Raw genomic sequence first — 16,858 nt, forward strand, 5'->3', positions numbered from 1 at the left:
TCTTCTTTTTAAAGATATATTTTATTTTTATTGGAAAGTCAGATATATAGAGAGGAGGAGAGACAGAGAGGAAGATCTTCTGTCTGATGATTCACTCCCCAAGTGGCCACAATGGCTGGTGCTGTGCCAATCTGAAGCCAGAAGCCTCTTCCAGGTCTCCCATGTGGGTACAGGGTCCCAAGGCTTTGGACTGTCCTTGACTGCTTTCCCAGGCCACAAGCAGGGAGCTGGATGGGAAGTGGGGCTGCCAGGATCAGAACCGATGCCCATATGGGATCCTGGGCTTGCAAGATGAGGACTTTAGTGGCTAGGCCACTGCACCAGACCCAATCTGAAGATTTTTTCCAAGGAGGAAGGGATTCCAGGGACTTGGGTTTTAAGGAGGATTTCAGGAATTAGTGGCTAACATATCCGCGAGAAGGCTGGAGAAGGGTTCTGTAGGCTGAGCTGCCCAGTGCCCAGGTAGCGAAGAGGTTCATGTTTCTCAAGATCAGAAAGAAGCTGAGACTTGTCAGAGAAAGAACAGGATGGCTCTGGCTGCTCTGCTTCTGTCCAGTTCCTTGTTCATGTGTCTGGGAAAACAGCGACAGATGGGTCAAGTGCTTGGGCCCCTGAACCTACATGGGAGACCCAGAAGGAGCTCCTGACCCCTGGCTTTGCCTGGGCCCAGCCTGGGCTGTTGCAACCATTTGGGGAGTCAACCAGCAGATGGAACATCTTTTTCTCTCTGTCCATCCTTTCTAAATCTCTCTGTCATTCTGCCTTTCAAATAAAAACATTTTTTTTAAAAGGAGAGTGGGAGGGAGGAAGAGTACAGGGTCTGTGCAGTCCTGTCACAAGGGGCCACGAACATCACGGGATAGGTTCGGCTGCTAGAATGTAATCTAAGAGTGCTAGAAAATCCTTGGAGCTTTTATGCAAAAGAACAACATGATTCATTTATACTTAATTTATTCAAGAGAAGAAGAAGAAGAGAGAGAGAGAGCGAGTGTTTCCTTCCATTGGTGTCCTCTCAAAATATCTACCATGCAGGGCTTGGGCAGAGCCAGACCCAGGATCTGGGAACTTTACCAGGGTTCCCCACGTGGGAAGTAGGGACCCAGCCACTTAGGGTCTGCATCGGCAGCAAGCTGGAGTCAGGGGCTGGGACTGGGAATCTAAGCAAGGCACTTCATGGTGTCTAGACATTCCAGCCAGCATCTTCACTGCTTAACTGAATGCCTGCCCCAATGTCACACTTTTAAAAGACTACTCAAGCTAATGGGTTAAATCGAGGTAGCAAGAATGGAAGCCATGAGGCGGGGAGGAGGCTGGCAGAGTGCATGGAGATGAGCGGGTGTGATTTGGGTGAGGATGCCGGCGCAGGAAGGGAAGTCCACACTGGTACCTGTCCTGCCCCATCACCTGGCCCCCAGCTCACAAGATATCCAGCTTCCCTGAGTTTTGTGGAGATCTTCATTGATTTCATCACAGTCCAAAGGCTGAAGAGAATGGAGCCTGGAGTTTCTGGGCAGCCTTATGTAATGTGACATGACTCAGACACACCTGGATTCAAAGGCACAGCTAATTGCTTACTGTAACATCTTGGGTGCCTTGCTTCATTTGTAGACAACGCAGAAACTCCAGCCACACAATAGGAACAATAGCGCCGCCTGGTGGCGACGATGGAATGTGCAAAGGGCAACTCAGAAACCCGCATGCTGAGTTTCAATGTCTGTCTTCTGCCTCGCTCCTCTGCCACAAGGCACACAGGTCTGAAAAGTCTCCTAGCAGTGAGCGTGTCAGTCGCCCCGGAAAAATCTCGAGGACTTGCCTTCACGGCGGTGATGGCGATGAATGATTTATGTCCGGCGTAATGGTTACATAAGCAGCTGTTACATTTTAAAAACATCATGCAAACAATATGAAACATTTATTTAAGTGGTTCTACACTATGGGGAATTTGATTTAATCAGCCTTTATTTCTGTTCTCATTAGAATGAAGTCTGGCAACTCGAGGAGACAGCACTACCTCCGTGCGGTAGCTTCCAGCTACTGAAAGCAAATATTTTTACTGCTCCACAATTAAACATTTATACAGCACCCGGCTCCCCATCTGGCCTGTGGAGGGGGAGGAGGGCAGACAGCACACTCACGCCACAAAAATCTCGCACCAAGAAGAGCAAGAGGCACCCCCGCCTCCAGCAGCACGAAGGAACCTCTGAGAACCAAGCAGTTCGCTGATCCATAACACGATTCCCATGGCGCTGTGAGCTGTGGGCAGGTCAGCCAGGGGCTGCTTCTAGCCTGGCTTTCATCTTTGGTGCTTCAAGACAAGTGACGTGTTTCATTTTTGTTTTGAATACTTAGATACTCACAACCTAGAAACTGCAGGAGATGCTAAGAAGAACCTTTGAAGGCTGTGGTTTATCCGAAACTCCTCCTGGGTTATGTCTCCACATCTGGGATGTGGAGGGTCCTTAAGGAGACCCCCAGGGGTTTTTACTATGTCAGTAAGGTTTCATTTCTTCTGCGAGTTGGTGATAGAGTGTGTCTTCATCTTCCCATCTTTCTGCATACCCTTACAACATCTGATGCAAATTTAAAACGAAAGAACATCTCTGGGGAGTGGGGGGACATGTTCTGATCTTGGTGCGGCTGCGCTCTTTGTGAACCTTCGGCTTGCACCATCTTCATCCTGGTAGTGGCAGGGGCGAGGCTGATGAGGATGGGGACACTGGGAGACATGACCACGGGCAGGGACTGACAGAACTCAGCTTACCTAATCCGCCTCTCACCAGAACCACCTTCCTGGGCAAGCCCCCAAGGGCCTCACGCCTCCCACCGAGCCCACCTTCCATCACTAATATTAACGCATTAACATGCGACTTGGGCAGTTAGATATTTGCCTGTGTTTGGGAGAAGGTAAATCTCATTGAAACCCTAATGTAGACCTCAGATTCCTTATCTATAGAAAGGCAATACTAGGGTGGCATTTCTCAAAGGGAACTCGTCCCAAGTGATGTTGTTTCGGGATAAAGGGCTCCGTTTTTACAGAAGTCTAGAAAGTGCTGCATGGTCTCTGCTCTTGGGAGGCTCGTTGAGTGGTTAAGGTGCTGAGAAGTGCTGTGGTTAAGAAGTTTGCTTTCTGAAGTATCTTTTTGCATCACACATTCTAACATTCTCTGGACTAGACTTTGCAACCTATCATTCTGGACCTTGTTAAAGACTCCATGTAGCTCAGGTTCTCAAGGTCAACAGCCTCAGAACAGGACACACTCCAGCCCTCTAAGTCCATCACTTCCCTCCCTGCCTCGAGTTCACCCCCTCCTACTGCTCAGGAACATCCTAGCACCAGTCACTGGGCTTCTCCAGTCTGGGGTTAACTTCTACTTAGCTCCCTACCCAAGCAGCACGAGCTGTGTTAATCAGATAACTGATTGTCTGACACCAACGTGAGATGACAGAGCTGAGCACAGGAAGCTCCGGGGACTGTGCCTTAGTGGCACAGCTGTGAGTGGCTGTGCTGAAAACAGAACCAATCACCCTGCTTATTGTCTCCAAATGCTTGGCTTCACCTTCAATGCACTTCCTGCCCTGGGCTGCAGTGGAAGAACTGACAGGCTTGTGGTGGGCTTTCATCGCACTGTTTTATCACGGCTTAGCTGTGAAGGTGTTGCTTGCCTCCCCTGAGAACATCACCTACTTATAGGTAGAGTTCATATCTGGGTCTGCTGCAGAACCAGCACCGCCCTCAGGGCAGCAAACACACCCAGCGCCAGCTCAGCCAATGTCCCAGCTGCTGCCTTCACTCTCTGCCAAGCCATGCTTAAAGGTCTCTTTCAAGTATGATGTATTTCAGAGGTCTAGAATCATGTCAGTTCTCATCAAGCGTTCTTAATTAATCATGCTGGAACAAGTATCTTACCATCTCTCTCTCTCTCTCTCTCTCTCTCTCTCTCTCTCTCTCTCTCACACACACACACACACACACACCAGGGTTTGCATGTTTGTGTCCTTACCCAGATTCATATGTGGGCATAACTACCAAGGCACTGGTGTTAGGAGATTGGACATCTGGGAAGTGGGTAGGTCCTGAGGACGGAGCCTTCCTGGACTGAAGTTGTGCCTATTAGAGAGGCCCTAGGGAGAGCTGCTTTGCCCCTCCCTCCAGGGAAGATGCCACCAGGAGGTACCACGTGATGTAGACTTCCCACTACCAAAACTGGGAGAAGTCAACTGTTGCTGTTTCCAAGCCACTCAGTGTGGGTTTTGTCGCTAGCAGCCCAAATGTACCCAAGCCAAATAAACCAAGTTTAAATGGATTCAAAGAGAAGGTTACACTACTTCTGGGGGAGAAACATTTCAGATACCATGCAACAGGATTGTTCTGAAAGAAGGGAAATTTGAAAGGCTTGATTTAAGCACATATCCTGGAAAATATCCCTTTCTGCTAATTCCTTAGTGTGACTGGGAAACAGCAATGGAGGGTGGCCAAGGTTTGCTCCGTGGCTGTGAATCTGCTCTGAGGACCTCCTCAGCCACTACCCCTCTTCTCACTGGAGCGTCTTCTCTCTGGATCCCTGGGCAGGTTGTGCAGTTACCCCAATCCCCACGGATGGTTCTCTGGGCATGGCGCATTTCGCCACTAGATGGCAGCGTTCCTGTACCAAGCATTGCACCACCACCTCAGACTTAACTAGAACTGTCCAAATGCTGGTCTCCAGCCTCCAGTGACTATTACTCAACTCAGTGTAAGTGACAAATCTAGGAATAGTTGCTTTATAACAATCACATGTGAACTGATACTGTTTTGAATATATTGGGCTAATTGTGGTATCAAATTAAAATTTATTTTACTTATTTATTTTTTTAAATTGCTTTAAAGGACACACAGACAGTCCATCTGCTGATTCACTGCCCGGATGTCTGCAGGAACTGGGGCTGGGCCAGCTTGTGGTTAGGAGCCTGGAACTCCATCTGGATCTCCAAGGTCAGTCCAAGTGCTCGACCTCACCTGCTGCCTCCTGGGGCGGGCCTTTTCAGGAAGCCACATCAGACGTGGAGCCAGAACTTGAGCTAAGGACTCTGCCAGCATCCCACAAAGCATCTTGACAACTGCATCAAGCACCCAGCATCTTCTTTTCCTTTCCAATGTGGCTATTAGATGATCTCACATTACCCAGGTGGCCTCACCATCTACGAGAAGTGAGACAAAGCCAGGTGGAGAGGGTGGGCGTGAGGAAGCTGGGTGGAGCCTGCAGTCCAGGTCCTAGGCAAAGTGTGAGAAAAGGAGGCCAGGGCGGACGATGGCTTTGGCTTACACTGTGGATCATTTATTTATTTGTGTTTGTGACCTCATCATTGTAAGAGTTGATTTCCCCATTTGTCAGTAAGCATAGAAGTGCTACCTTCTTGGGTCCGGTATGATACCTAGCAACTAAAATTCTTCGCCTTGCATGGCACTATTTGGGCGTCAGTCCTAATCCCGGAAGCCCGACTTCCCATCCAGTTCTCTGCTTGTGGCCTGGGAAAGCAGTCGAGGATGACCCAAAGCCTTGGGACCCTGCACCTGCATGGGAGACCCGGAAGAGGCTCCTGGCTCCTGGCTTCAGATTGGCTCAGCTTCGGCCTTTGTGGTCACTTGGGGAGTGAATCATCAGATAGAAGATCTTCCTTTCTGTTTCTCCTCCTCTCTGTATATCTGACTTTCCAATAAAAATAAAATGAATGTTTAAAAAATGCCACCTTCTCACATACATCTTGTGAGCAGCAGATGTAGGGAAATCATAAATCGCATTTCATTCAAGTCTGCATCCAAATGCAGTTATGTAGTGCCTTGCTCAGCTCTGGAATTTCTCCAGTTAAAGCAATAAATTTTGTGATCTCCCCAGCTAGAGAGCATGCATGTTAAACAATGCAATGTTGTATACATGAAGATCATTGAGGCTGATCCATGGTGTTGGGCTGCCTTAGTGAGGTAAGCTGCTTCCTGAAATGCTCAGTGGTCACTGGTTTGAGTCCCAGTTGTCCCTTTTCCAATCTAGCTCCCTGCTAATGTGCCTGGGAAGGCAGCCAAGGCTGGCCCAGTTGCTTGCATTCCTGTACCACTGGGGAACAGCTCCTGGTTTGGGCCTAGCTGCACCCTGCAGTTATTGTCATTTGGAGAATGAATTTGTAGAAGGAAGATCTCTCTCTATTGCCAACTCTGCATGTGAAATTATATATATATATATGTGTGTGTGTGTGTGTGTGTGTGTGTGTGTATTTAATGATGGCTTCCTCTTCTATAACTCCACATAACTTCTGACTCTGAGTCCCACTTGTACTTGAAGCAGAAACCTCAGTCTAGTCATTTTCAGCACAATTCAGTTATTTCAGAATTATATTCAAATCCAATGTTTTCGCTTATTCCTTTTTTCAAAGGTACCACCTAAACTGATGCAGGGGCACCTGTACAGTTCACAGGGACATTCAGCCATTTGCTCTGTTTCCCCGGAGTCTGTTTCTCCACGCCTCCGGCCGATGCTCCCCTTGCTGATGGCGTCAGCATCCTGTTGCGGGCTCCAGCTCCGTGTCGCCTGAGCTGCCCTGCACCCTCCTGGGGACTGGCCATGGTTTTCCTTTATGGTGATTCACATTGCAGACTCCTCCCTCTGTTCTGTCTCCCTTCTTCTACTCATTTACAGACACTCACGCTTTAGCACTGGAAGACGCACATACACTGTAACCACATAGACCTGTTGCTAAGCTCATAGGACACGGAGATGCGTAAGAAAGGCCACAGCTCCAAAGAAGAGTAAAGTCTTACCCAAAAACACTAGTGCAGTTGGCAAGTGGATATTAACCCCTTCCAGGGAAGAGTAAGCAAGGGGGCTATAAGACTTGGGGAAGGAACGGGTTACTTGTGCGTGAAAGAGACACGTGACTGGGGAATTCATGGGATCCACTCGTGTTGAACAGTCCTGCGGAACATCTGGAAGTGAAGGGATGCAGCTGGGGACCCAGAGGAGGTCGAAGGCTTGGAAATGTGACTGATTCCGTGTAGAGTCCAGGGTTTTGCTTAATCCTATGGAGAGCTGTTAGTGGGGAGGAATGTGGCATCAGGTAGAGAAATCTTCCAGAAGGTTCCGGATGGATGGTGGTGGAATTTGAACTAGGACCCACTGGCACAATTTGTGAGAAGAGGAATGGTGGGATAAGAAGTTTCCGTCAGGGACCCTTGATTAGAAGAGACCGATAACCCAACATGGGCTACAAGATGGGGAGAGAAGGATGTGCTTTGCTTGTTTGGGGGGTTAACAAATGGCAGCAAGGGGTTGTTTAGAGAAACATGGCAGAGGTTAATTTTCAAGGCTTTGGGTACTGGTGGGATTAAAGAAAAAGCATAGTAAAGATTATTTATTTATTTTTATTGGAAAGGCAGATTTACACAAAGAGGGAGAAACAGAGAGATAAAGATCTTCCATCCACTGGTTCACTCCCCAAATGGCCACAATGACCAGAGCTGAGCTAATTTGAAGGCAGGGACCAGGAGCTTCTTCCGGGTTTCCCATTTGTATACAGCAGTCCAAGCACTCGGATCAACCCCTGCTGCTTCCCGGGGCCGCAATCAGGGAGCTGGATTGGAAGCAGAGCTACCCTGACACAAACAGGCACCAACATGGATGCTGGCACCTGAAGGTAGCGGACTAGCCTGCTGAGCCATCAAACTGACTTCAAGATGATTTTTCTTTCTTTTGCTAAAGACGATTGATGATTTTGTGGTTTGGGATGAAGAAAGAGTGAATGGGTAGTGAAGAGAAGAGAGACTTTAGTTTGGCATTAAAATTCAAAGTCCTGTGAGGGGCACAATGAGGTTTTAAAAAATGTATGAGAGACAGAGGGCGAGAGAGAGAGAGAGAGAGAGAGAGAGAGAGAAAGAGAGAGAAAATCATCCATTGGGGTTTACTCCCCAAATGCCCACAGTGGCTGAAACTGGAATGGGCCAAAACTGGGAGTCTGGAACTCAGCGCAGCTCTCCCCTGAGGGTGAGGAGCCCAGATCATTGAGCTTTCACCTGCTGCCCCCGGGGTGTGCATTATCCGGGAGCTGGAATCAGAAGCAGGGGTAGGACTAGAATCCAGGTACTCTGGCATTGGAACAGGCATCCCAGCTACCATCCTGATGGCTGGGCCCACCACCTGCCCCCATGAAGAGCTGTGGTCATTCCCTGTTTGTCCACATGATGCCGACTGGAGAGTAGATGAGGCCAGGAGAGAAGGCCAAGGTAAACAAGCCCATGGGAGAGTCCTTTATTTGGAGGAATTAGGACCGAGTGGAGAAAGCGAAAGCCAGCGGGATGTCAGGTCGGAGACTCCACAGGAATGATGCCACCCTAGATTCGGATAAGTGAGGATGGTCTGCTTTCAAAGGGCTCATGACAAAGGTATGGAGAGGGTAGAAAAGACCCCAGGAGGACGGTGAGAGTGGGGTCAGAGCTGCGGAATGCTTGCCGCCCTTGCACATGCAATGGCCAGGGCAGTGAAGCAAACAGGGAAAGTGAGACATCTCGGAGGTACAGTGACCTTCTGTCCCAGTGACCCCACAGAGAGCTAGCCAGATGTATTTTCTGTTTTCTCTGACTTCCCCGTGGTTTCATGGGGCAAGTGGAAGCTTCTGGAAAAGGCAGCTTTCGTGCCTGCTGCCGGGGAAGACGAGAGGCAGGTGCACTCATTCCTCAGGGGATAGAGCTTTCCAGCTGTTCATCCTTCTATTCAATAAGGTTTATTGGATTTCTTCCATATTACAAACTTATTATATGTTCATTGTGGGAAAATGAGACACTACGGCACACAGAAAGAAAGCTCTGCAAATCTACGGCTCGGATGGGACGTTGTTCACAAAAATGCGGTTATTCTGGATCTTCCTGCCACAGCACGTGGCCAATATGTCTTCGTATGTTGCTGCATGTAGAAAGATGTTGCTTTGAACAGCTGTCTGGGTACAGAAGCATCCCCGTTTATTCAGGGTACAACTCAGTGGAGATTGTGATTGTGCTCCATATTTTATTTTATTATTATTATTGAGTGAGATCTATGTATTTATGGGAGAGAGAGATCAACCTTCTACCTGCTGTTTCACTTCCCAAATGATCACAGCGGTCCAGACAAAATGAAAACCAGGAGCCAGGAACTCCTGGTCTACCCTACAGTGGCAGTGATGAAAGAATTTGAGCCAAGTTTCCATTGCCTTCCCAAGCACAGTAGCAGAGAGCTGGATTGGAAGTGGAACGTTGAAGACTCACACCAGCTCTCCCACAGGAAGCTGACACTGCGGGTGTAGACTTAACTCGCTAAGCCATAACACCGGCGTCAAAGTTCCACACTCTGGACAACACTGCATCCCTGGAGGGAATTTCTCCATCTTCTTAGGCTCAGTTCTTAAAAAGTGGCATGCCTGGGGCAAAAAAAAAAAGTGACAAAGAAAAAGAAACCCATTTTAAAAGATACACTGACACATTCTGGCATTAATCATGAGAGATGTAAGATATAACATCTTCTTGGTCAAACCTGGCATGAAACACTTGGTGAATCTGTGCGAGTTACTTGAGCTCACCAGCCTCAGGGTGCTTTGTGACATGGGATGCCAAGGAGAGCGGGCTCCTCTCTGTGACATGGGCATGCCAAGGAGAGTGGGCCCCTCTCTGACACAGGGATGCCAAGGAGAGCGGGCGCCTCTCTGACACGGGGAAGCTAAGGAGAGTGGGCACCTCTCTGTGATATGGGGATGCTAAGGAGAACGGGGACCACACTGACCAGCAGTTGGGGTCAGGTGGGTTAGCTGGCCTGAGCTGCTTAGCATAGCACCGAGACTAAAGGCTTAAGAAATGTTGATTGGCTGAGCACACAAGTGCTGTTTTCACACCAGCTAGCTGCAAACTGAGGCCCAAGCAAGGAGGACAGCTGTGAAACAGGACTCCAGGCCCACATTGCCACCAGCCTCCAGGATGGCATACCTAGGGAGTGCCTTCTTCAGTGGTTTTACCCAAGCCCCACTTCTGTATGGGGATCTCCATGAGAAGCTGGACGTGGAGCGCTGCTGGCCCAGGCCTGGAGAGCTGCCTGTCCAGAGCAGCCTGTGTAGGATAAAAGAGTCAATGAGCTACCTGAGTGTTGAGATGTGTCCTCCTGTGAGTATGCAAGAGTTTACATCCATGGATGGAAGGTCTTCCTCTCTGTATATTTGACTTTGTAATAAAAAATAAATAATAAATCTAAAAATACATAGAGAGTTTAGATCCCATTGAAGAGTCCTTCTCTGGGGCCAGTGCTGTGGGTATAGTAGGTGAAGTCAAGGCCGGAAATGCCACCACTGTATATGCTGGTTCAGGTCCTGGCTGCTCCATTTCTGATTCAGCTGTCTGTTAGGGCACCTAGGAATGTAGCAGAAAATGGCCCACATGCTTGGGCCCTTGCCACCCATGTGAGAGACTCAGAAACTTCTGGCACCTGGTTTCAGCTTGGCTCAGCCAGGGCTATTGCAGCAACTTGGGGAGTGAACCAGCAGATGGAAGATCTTCTTCTCTGTCTCTCCTCTCTGTATATCTAACTTTCAAATAAATAAATCTTTTTTTTTTAAGTCCTCTTCTGCCTGGACAACATACAGAAAGGAAAGAGGGAGCCAGAATAATGTGAGGGACAGCTGTGATGTTTCCAGAGGGTTTGCTACCACTGCTATAATAAAGTGTGCACTTCACTTTGGCTTCTCAGGCTCCCGAGAAACTATGTTTTTCCAGGGACCCCTTTCTCCTAGGGCCCTCTCCCTCACCTCTCTGGCAACCTTGCACCAACCCAGCCCATCCCTTCCTCTGGGCTTCACAGAGGCTGTTCTCTGTACCTGCAATGCTCTTCCTTAAACACCTCCAGCTGGCAGCTTACACCACATGACGCCATCCCCATGGGAAAACTGCCCAGCAGCCTCTCTTTGCCTTCATCCAACCAAGAGCCTGGGGCTGGAGAAACATGTCTCTGTCCGAACCCACCACTGTCCGTTCATTCTGATGGGTGCTTTCATTCCTAGAATAATTGCAGCAGTAACCATGCAAAGTGTTTTTCAATGTGTGAAAAGTGCTTGCACTCACTCTGCCCTGGATCAATACAGCCTCCGCCACCATTCCCATCTTGTAGATCAGGAAGCTGATGTTCAGAGAAGTGAAGGGCTGGGACCAAAAGGCAGAAATGGGGAGCTAGCTGGGCTCCGCATCCACCTCTTCCAACGCAAGGCCCGTGCCCCATGCACCTGCAGCATAAGTGCTGGGACAGTTTAACTGCATATGGCTATGTTTAGAAAGGTTTCATTGCAACAGGAGATGACCCTACTGAGTGTCAAAGCCAAGAAGGCTAAATTAACTGTAGTTCAGGTCTCTGAGAGACTCAAGCCAGCTTTTACCCACCAGGTCGTCCCCTGCAATCCCCAGTTCTCTCACATCCTGCCAGTAGCTGTCTGTACAGAAGCAAGAAGCCTGCTCTGCCCCACCCTGCTTGGTGGTGTCCAAGGCCACACACTTGCAGCAGATCCACCTGCTGGCATCCACACACCTGTTCAGTCACTGCATCCCACCACGTGCAGTTCAACACGGATAACACAAGTATGGACCCCATGCTCTAGTGGGTACATGGGTGGTGAGATGTACATGGATTATGAAATCGATTCTAAAAAGTACAGCGTGGAAGACAGTGGGTGCTGGGAAAATACGTGAGCAACAGGTATTCAGGGTGGATACAGGGCGTGGAGGAAAACTTAAATAGGACACCCAGGATGGTCTCACTGAGAAGCGGGCTGTTGGGGCAGCAACAGGAGAACCAGGCCATGTGAACAGATGGGGAGAACCATTCAGATAATGGGAACGGCCCACGTAGAGGCCCTGAGTCAGAGCCAGGAGAGACCCAAAAACCAAAGGGTCAGGGTGTCCGCGCCGGCTTGCCCATTCCCCAAGACGCCACCAGAGGGCGCTGTGTGCGTGCCAGTTTTCTCTGTTGCTTGATACCTGTACTGGCAGATAGTCGGTTTTTCAGAATTGTGCACCGATTTATTCGAAGGAGACGGCACATTTTAAAAGTAAGAGTCCCCCTTCTGGTAACCTCTCTTACCCACGGCGTTTTTCCCCCCTCTTCTTTCCTCCCTACAGGGTCATTTTCATCTTTTCCACATCATTTACTTCCTGTTACTTGAATGTGTAGATTGATGGATTGCCTCTTGTCCACAGCAAAAATTCTGCAGTTGTTTGTCACGGTTCTCAAGGCGTCCTCCCCCTGCCCCCAGCTGACTTTAGCCATGTCGTCTCCCATTACTCCAGTAAGCAAAGTCCCCTTGCTTCTCCAGCAGTCACCGGTGGTGGTCCCTGGAAACCTGAGAAGCTGAAAACTCAAAGCAGCAAATCTGGCTGGTCAGTCCCAGGGTGTTGAGGCTGCACCTTGTAGGCTGCCTAGAGACTCAGGGACCAGGATTTCTATCATTCGCGAGCCCCTTGGACACTCCTGGCTTCCCAGTCCCTGGTCTTGTCTTTCCAGGGGATCCCACACTCACTCATTGAACAAACACACAGCAGCACCTTCTGCAGGCGGGCTCTCTGCCAAGCGCTGGGGACCTCATGCTGTGGAAGACTTGGCCCCAGCCTTTATTGTATGTGCACTCTTTCTGGTAATTTCTGGCTGTCTGTCTGAGTCTCTCCAATCCCACTGGGATCCCCGAGAGCCTTCTTGGCCACCTTGCTGTCCAGTCAGCTCCATCCTCTGACATCTCCCATGTGGTCTTTGCCTTGAACTTGCTGCTTGGAGTCAATTCCTTGACAGCCACTCATTATTTTTAGTAAGCCTGTTTTTCTTCTCTCCGACTCAGAGAGGACATGGACTACTTTTTATACTCAGTCTTTTCAGCTTTCTCTTCATCCGGAAGAGGAAGTGACACAGAACACTTATGTATCAAATATTGATTTATTGAGGACATGACCATATTTCATCTCTACTCAAGAAAAAAAAAAAAAAAAGACTTAGAGCACCTCTCGCTGGCTGTTTTCCAGGAATGCACATGAGATCGAGGCGCTGGCCTGCACAGGTGCACACGCTGCTAGCATCCTGGGTGGCACTGTGTGAGCACCAGCGTATGCAGGGTAGGCACGGACTGCGTCGTCGAGGGCACAGACCCCTGGGCTTGTTTCAGCTGTGGCTTTGAAATGTTCTGCCCCATCGCGTCTGAACCTCCTGCCTAAGACCAAGTGCAGCGTCCCACTCTGGTGGCAGCTTCCTTCACCTCTCTGAAGTTCAGCTTCCGCTGTCAAATGCCCGTTGCACAGTTACACTTGCTTCCTGGTGATGAGTCCAGTGAGTCAAGAATGCCAGGGGAAGAAAAGCAAGCAATGCCTCCAAGGCATTCTTGTGCCCTGCCCTGGCAGGTCACAGGATCTTAGCTGCCCACTGTGTCCTCGGCCACCTGCTGCTACCCTTGCGCTTCTTGAGGGGAGCACCTAGCTGGCCCTGTCCCCTCCGAATTGCCAGTGCTGGTCTGAGGCTGGGGCAGAGAAGGGGCTGGATTGCCATTTTTTCCTTGCATGGGGGACCACCTGTGCTTTGAGAAAACCTGATAGCTCCGATCAACTGTTGTTGCTCCCAGATTAGCGCTAAGGGTCCACGCTGGGGCTGGGGCACCTGTGAGAGCTTGAAGGCCCAGGGTGTAAGTGGCTCCTGCCCCATCAGGGGGCCCTGCCTTCGCGCCCTGTGGTGAATCAGCCTCAGCCTCTTTCATTTAGTTTCTATTAAGTCTTTCCTTTTCATCTTGATCCAAACAATTTCTATTCTCCCGCTATGATTTAATTTTCTCACTCCCTCCTAAAGCCGAGCACTCTGCCCACAGAGATGTGGGCCATTGTTTGCATTTATAGCATCCTGATTAATCCAGCCCTCACCCCTGGGCTCCGCGCTCAGCCTGGGGAAACACAGCAGCTCCCTTTCCGCAGGGCCCATTAAAATATGACTTTCTTTTAATTGGTCCAAAGCCAATGGTGAGCTAAAAAAGAAAATTTAAAAAGCCCAGCTATCGTAGTTCATGACGGAGTTCAAGAAGGATGCTCAGGTGGCCCTATGTCATGTCTGTGGTTTGACAGGGTGAAGGCATCAGGGGAACTTGCACAAGGCCTGGGTGGGAAAGCAAGAGGGCTGCGTGGGACTGGTGCCCTTCCGGAAGCTTCTGCGTGGGTTCCTGGAGCTGGCCTTGGAGCTTAGGACAAAAGATGCCAGAATGGAGATCACTGTGTATTAGAATATGCCGTCAGCAGAACCGGCCCTTGCAAACACAGATCAAACATGGCTGCTTAATCTTTCAGGGACTAGCACCAGGTCTTTGCGCAGTTAGCCTGTTCCCAGCACGGATCTGAATGCATTCCAACGATGAGCCGCCCACCCTGAGCCCTCACAACAACCCAGAGAAGAAATGGATTATTTCTCCCCCTGTTTACTAGTGAATACCCAACAGTGTGCACGTTAATCAAATCCTCAGCTCTAGGTGGCACAGAGGGCCGCAGCCAGCCTGTATGAACCGTGCAGATCTGGCAACAGACACCCTAGTCTTGGTGGAGGCTTCAAGGGCTGTGACTTAGTAAGAGGGGCACAGGCTGGGTGCCAGCCTGCCTCACTTCTTGACCCGGAGACTTCCACAGGACGGAGTCCTCCCAACCTTACATGGCAACCACGGTGGCAGGAGGGGGCTAGGAACCCACACACTCTGTCTCTGTGTGCTCCCTCACTCTTAGTCCCTGAATTGCTGGAGTTGAGAACAAAGTTGCTGGGACAGAAAGTGATGCTGCCCTGTTGGTCAGGAGAGGTCACCAGCACACTGGGACCCCATATGAAAGTCTCAAGGGCAACTTCTTTTTTTAAAAAAATTAATTACTTTATTTATTATTGGCAAGTCAGATTTACAGAGAGAAAGAGACCGAGAGAAAGAGCTTCCATCTTCTGGTTCACTCCCCAAGTGGCCATAACAGCTGGAGCTGAGCCGAATTGAATCCAGGGGCCAGGAGCTTCCTCCAGGTCTCCCATGCAGGTGCAGGGTCCCGAGGCCTCATGTCTTGTTTGACTGCTTTCCCAGACTGAAGTCTCAAGATCCCGATGGCAGGTCCTAAGGAGTCTCTTTACGGATTTGGATAGATTTCAGATTTCTGTGGATTTCCGAAGCTGCTCCCAGCCAAGAGGGTTACAAAGCAGTGCTGGGAAGCTTGGGAGATTTCGACTTTAGAAGGTCTAGTGGAAGGGAAATGGCAGGGCCTCCAGCATGAGAAATACACCTTTTTTTTTGGTAAGATTTATTCTTTATTGGGAAGGCAGATTTACAGAGAGAAAGAGAGACTGAGAGAAAGGTCCTTCTCCTGGTTCACTCCCCAAATGGCTGCAAGGATTGGAGCTGCGTCAATCTGAAGCCAGGAGCCAGGAGCTTCTTCTGGGTCTCCCACGTGAGTGCAGGGTCCCAAAGCTTTGGGTTTTTATCTCATGAGTTCTTTTGAGTACTCCATCCATATCCTCTCCCATGATATAATCCAGAAATTAAAAGCGGTTCTTCTTCCCATTTGATAGATGGGGAAGCTGAAGCGCCAAGAGATTAAGCAAGCTGCCCTAAGTTATCCAGTGAAGTAATTTGGGATTCACCGCAATCGGTGCTTTCTGAGAACCACCTCCGTTGTTAAAGTGTCGCCAGTGAAGTCACCCTCCCCACCTGCCCTGCCGAGGGGAGGGCATGTGTTGTGAGCACGGCTGCCGTTCGCACCCTTAGATCCACCCTGCACGCTGGAAGCCTGGGCAGGAGCGGGATACTGAGGTCCCTGGGTGGACACCGGTCCTGCGGGTAGCAGCTGTAAGGTTCGCCTCACCCTCAGGAAGCAACACCAAGTGCATTACCCGTCCTCAGGGCGCTGCTTGCCAAAGTGCATTTCACAGAAGCACAGTCCCCTGGCATGTTCATTCATCTTTAGAAGTACGCAGCAATCCCGTGGCATTTGCGAAGCTCTGGGCTGAGTGTGGTTCACTTCTTTTTCTCTACTGCAAGATTTCTCAGGGTCCACAGAGGCTGTGAATCACAGCACAGTCTCTCCACATAGACTCTCAGCGAAGAAGTTTAGCACATGGGGCTGACGTTGTGGCACAGCAGTTTAAGCCACCACGTGCAGTGCCCACATTCTATATAGGAGCACCAGTTCAAGTCCTGGGTCTTCCTCTTCCAATCCAATGTCTGCTGATGTGCCTAAGAAAGTAGCAGATCATGGTCCATGCGCTTTGTTCCCTGTCACATGAAAGATCTAGATGGAGTTCCTGCCTCTTGAGTTCTTTACAGTGAACCACACTCTGTGTCCCTTCCTGTCTTTTCGTGCTCTGCCTTTCAAATAAGTAAGAAAGTAAATAAATAAACCACATATAGGTATATAATTTCACCCGGGCAAACAAAAGGATCTTCAACAAATGAGACCAAGTCACCATTTTCCCGCAGGCACCTAATGGAGGATCACATTCATAATTCATAGCTATACTTCATCTACTTTTCCTTGGTTTCTGAATTTTTCTCAACTGAAGCTGTTGCAAAATCCCACACAAGTCACACTGGAGAGAATTTTCTAGAACATCTGGCCCATGAGGACTCTTTCTGCTCACCTGTTCCTTTTTTCTGCACTTCAGTTGGATGCTACCTCTCTGCTGTTAGTAATCTCCGTCCATTCTCCAGAGGGACAGTGGGAAAAGGGAGGAGACTGAGCTGAAGATAAAATACTCTTTGTAGGTGGCAGAGGGAGTAGCATTTCATGTAAATAAACCTTACCAATCCTTTTCCTCCCCGCACACTTAGAGAAATAACATAAGGT

The 16,858-nt window shown here is 49.4% G+C and overlaps 1 protein-coding gene across 1 annotated transcript in view; it reads right to left on the bottom strand.

The window, feature by feature from the left end:
* The window catches only part of KCNIP1 (potassium voltage-gated channel interacting protein 1), a 301,698-nt gene that overhangs the window by 244,476 nt on the left and 40,364 nt on the right, over positions 1-16,858 (bottom strand). The window lies entirely within an intron of this gene.

Source organism: Ochotona princeps, chromosome 19, assembly GCF_030435755.1.
Source record: "Ochotona princeps isolate mOchPri1 chromosome 19, mOchPri1.hap1, whole genome shotgun sequence".
Classification (NCBI taxonomy): domain Eukaryota; kingdom Metazoa; phylum Chordata; class Mammalia; order Lagomorpha; family Ochotonidae; genus Ochotona; species Ochotona princeps.